General features: G+C 47.3%; 1 long non-coding RNA gene across 1 annotated transcript in view; it reads right to left on the bottom strand.

The window, feature by feature from the left end:
- Nucleotides 1-2015, bottom strand: part of LOC108292347 — a 9436-nt gene extending 7421 nt beyond the window's left edge. Inside the window, exon 1 of the long non-coding RNA XR_001820254.2 lies at nucleotides 1879-2015. This is a non-coding gene — a long non-coding RNA (uncharacterized LOC108292347). The remainder of the gene's footprint in view (nucleotides 1-1878) is intronic.
- Between the last annotated feature and the right edge of the window lie 2327 nt (nucleotides 2016-4342).

Raw genomic sequence — 4342 nt, 5'->3', positions numbered from 1 at the left:
AAAAGAATTAAAAAAAAAAAAAAAGCCAGGGCCAAATGTGCTGGCTCACCCCTGTAATCCCAGCACTTTGGGAGGCTGGGGCAGGTGGATCACCTGAGGTCAGGAGCTTGAGAACTGCCTGGCCAACATAGCAACACCCCATCTCTACCAAAAGCACAAAAAAATTAGGGCATGGTGGCAGGTGCCTGTAATCCCAGCTACTGTGGCTAAGGCAGGAAAATTGCTTGGTAAAACTCCATCTCTACCAAAAATAAAATCAGCTGACAGTGGTGGCAGGTTCCTGTAATTCCAGCTACTAAGACTAAGGCAGGAGAATTGCTTGAACCTGGCAGGCAGAGGTTGCAGTGAGCCGAGAGCACGCCATTGCACTCCAGCCTGGGCAACAAGAGCGAAACTCTGTCTCAAAAACAAGACAAAACAAAGAGCTAGGGCCAGGCACAGTGGCCCCCACCTGTAATCTCAGCAACTTGGGAGACTGAGGCAAGAGGATTACTTGAGCCCAGGAGTTTGAGATCAGCCTGGACAACATGGACACTCTGTCTCTACAAAATATACAAAATTAGCCAGGCATGGTGGTGCACACCTGTGGTCCCAGCTACTCAAGAGACTGAAGCAGGGGGATCACTTGAACCCAAGTCCAGGCTGCAGTGAGCTGTGATTGTGCCACTGCATTCCAGCCTGGAAGACAGAGCAAGACTCTTAATAATAATAACAACAATAATAACACAAGAAGAGCAAGATTGGTATCACCATAAGACAAGTGCAGTGTGGTAAGTGCTAGCAGAGAGCTAGAAAGACAAGGCTGGAAGGGAAGTCTTCCTGGAGGAGGTGGCATACAGGCCAGGACTTGAGGAATGGGAAGGAAGTTGATTGGCAAAGAAGTTGGGCAGCTGTTTCTGAGCAGAGTCAAGATGTGGATGTGATAGCATGAGACTCCGCTGATCAGGTAAGATGCCAGACCCCCAGTTATGTTTGAATTTCAGGTAAGCAATGAATTATTTCTTTTTATCAATATGTCCCAAATATTGCACAAAACCTACTTATGCTGAATAAGTATTTGTGGCGTGATTTTGTGCCGCTGCACTCCAGCCTGGGGGACAGAGAAAGACTCAGAAAAAAATAAAAAAAAGATTTAAGACCTAAAAACCATCCCATGCAGTTGATGCTCAGCAAAGCTCAATAATTTAAGATCACAGAGATGAAGTTCCCAAAATATGGCTGGCCTCCTGCCCTCTTAGTGAACAGAGTGTCACCTTCTCTAAATGTTCACACTGTCACAGAGCGTCACCTTCTCCAAATGTTCACACTGTCACCCCAACTGTTTCCACAAAAAGAGATCAGGCTGTGTTATGTTCATATTGAACAAGGTGTTGTATATTTTTATTGTTGTTTTTGTTTTTTTGAGACAGGGTCTCGCTCTGTCGCGCAGGCTGGAGTGCAGTGGTGCAGTCTTGGCTCACTGCAGCCTCCACCTCCTGGATTCAAACAGTTCTCATGCCTCAGCCTCCTGAGTCGCTGGGCTTATTGCACCACCACGCCTGGCTAATTTTTATGTATTTTAGTAGAGACGGGGGTTTCACTGTGTTGGCCAGGCTGGTTTCAAACACCTGGTCTCAAGTGATCTGCCTGGCCCAGCCTCCCAAAGTGCAGGGATTACAGGCATGAGCCACCTCACCCGGCCTGTCTCATATTTTTATTTACGTGGCAACCCTAGATGAGATGTTAATTCACGTGGCAAATTTGGCTCTTTATGAAAGGGCATAAATGAACTTGATTTCTTAGCTGAACCCAGAAAAAAAAAAAAGAGTTGAACTGAATTTGGAGCCCAGATTCTCAATTGTTGCTGAAAGAATCAAACTCAAAATCTCGGAAACTTACCGGAGTAAAGGTTTGTTTCTCATCTGTGAAACGTCTGATGTGGCTGTTCTCGGTTCATAGGTTTTCTGAACAGTTTTCCACTAAGCAGTAAACTCAAGGGCGCAGGCTCCTTCAGCTGTGCGGTGCCACCGGCTCAGACTCCTTGGCTTCCAGTCACACAACCTGGGGAAAGAGACAGCAGGAGCTGTCACACGGTCCTTCTGTGGGCCGGCCTGCCAATGGCTTCAACTCTGGCCACGTTCCATTAGCAACACTAGCTGTGTGACTCCGCCCAGATACTGGGAGGGCCTAGAAATGTCATCATCCTGTGTGCCACAGGGCTCTGGGCAGTCAAGGACAGGTTGGTAGAATGGATGGACCCAGGCTTTGGGCACCAGAGAGCTCTGTGTTTAAATCACAGCCTGGCTAGGTGCAGTGGCTTACGCTTATAATGCCAATACTTTGGGAGGCCGAGGGGGAGGGATCACTTGAGCCAGGAGTTCAAGACCAGCCTGGGGAACATAGTAAGACCCTGTCTCTACAAAACAATTTAAAAGTAGGCCGGATGCAGTGGCTCATGCCTGTAATCCCAGCACTTTGGGAAACAGAAGTTGAGGGGATCACCTGAGGTCAGGAGTTCAAGACCAGCCCGGCCAACATGGTAAAACCTCGTCTGTACTAAACATACAAAAATTAGCTGGGTGTGGTGGTAGGCATCTATAATCACAGCTACTCGGGAGGCTGAGGGAGGAGAATCTCTTGAATCTGGGAGGCAGACATTGCAGGGAGCCAAGATCATGCCACTGCACTCCATCCTGAACAACAGAGCAAGACTCCACCTCAAAAAAAAAAAGAAAGAAAAATTAGGTAGGCATGGTGCATGCTTGTAGTTCCAGCTACTTAGGATCTTAAGGAGGGAGGATCGCCTGAACCCGGGAAGTCAAGGCTGTGGCGTGCCACTGCATTGCAGCCTGGGTGACAGGAGTGAGACCCTGTATCCAAAAAATAATAATAAATAAATAAATTACAGCCCGGGTGGATTAGCCCCTTACCTTCAACCTCCTTGTTTGTAAAAAGGTCACAATACCTACCTTGCCATGTGGCCATGAGAGGAAAGACCTGGCACACAGAAGGTACATGGTAACAAGTTGTTACTATAGTATTATTTTGTTCGTAATCTGTCATTTACGGTAATTCCATGGTTTGCTGGTGGGGGTGGGGTCTTGGTTTACCCAGTAGGTACACAGAGCAGTAGTATCAGATTTTTTTATGTCATAGATGTAAGACCTAGGCCAGGCGCAGTGGCCCATTCCTGTAATCCCAGTACTTTGGGAGGCTGAGGCAGCAGGTGGATCACCTGAGGTTAGGAGTTCAAGACCAGCCCGGCCATCATGGAGAAACCCCGTTTCTACTAAAAATACAAAAATTAGCCTTGCCTATAGTCCCAGCTACTGGGGAGTCTGAGGCAGGGGGATTCCTTAAAGCTGGGTGCAGAGGTTGCAGTAAGCTGAGATCGTGCCACTGTACTCCAGCCTGGGCGGCAGAGCAAGACTCTGTGTCAAAAAAAAAAAAAAGATTTAAGACCTAAAAAATCATCCGATGCAATTGAGGCTCAGCAAAGCTCAATAACTTGTCTGAGATCATAGGATTGAGGGTCCCAAAATACAGCTGGCATCCTGCCCTCTCAGTAAACAGAGCGTCACCTCTCCAAATGTTCACACTGCCACCCAGCCCTTTTCCACATAAGAGATCAGGCCGTGCTTGCTACTTCTTTCAAACAGTTGGGAAGTTTTCTTTCTAGCCCTTAAATGTCAGTGACAATTATACCTAAGCTGGAATTTTAATTTCCCATTCCAGTTTCCTGAATATAGTACAGTGAAAGAAAACCCTAGAAATTTACTGACCTTTTCTTGTTGGCTTGACACCATGCTTGACTTCTCAGTGGGGCTGAATTTCCCCTCTGGGGTCTGACTCACATTTTCCAGCACACACAGCGCCCTGTTCAATAATAACCAGACACTTTTACTGCTCATATATTAATCTGGACCAAAAGTGGGTTGCTAATGACAATAAACAATCAAACGGCATGGACCACATTTTCCCCCTGCTTTGTATTTCTGTTTTCAACTTGGTTTCATTTTGCCATGACAAAAGAACTTGCTGACCTGACATGGTGGCTCACACCTGTAATCCCAGCACTTTGGGAGGCTGAGGGGAGCAGATCACTTGAGCCCAGGAGTTCGAGACCAGCCTAGGCAACATGGTGAAACCCATCTGTGCAAAAAATACAACTATAGGCATGGTAGTTCATGCCTGTAGTTCCATCTACTTGGGAGGCAGGGCTGGGAGGATCAATTGAGCCCAGGTGACTCCTGTCACCTCAGGCTGCAGTGCAGTGGCACGATCTCACCTCACTGCAGCCTCGACTTCCCAGGCTCAAGCAATCCTCCCTCCTTAGCTTCCTGAGTAGCTGGGACTACAAGCA

The sequence above is a fragment of the Cebus imitator genome, unplaced genomic scaffold (genome assembly GCF_001604975.1).
Source record: "Cebus imitator isolate Cc_AM_T3 unplaced genomic scaffold, Cebus_imitator-1.0 Scaffold487, whole genome shotgun sequence".
In the NCBI taxonomy this organism is placed as follows: Eukaryota; Metazoa; Chordata; class Mammalia; order Primates; family Cebidae; genus Cebus; species Cebus imitator.
The sequence above is the reverse complement of the archived record's forward strand: the minus strand, read 5'-3'. Positions and strand labels throughout refer to the sequence as shown.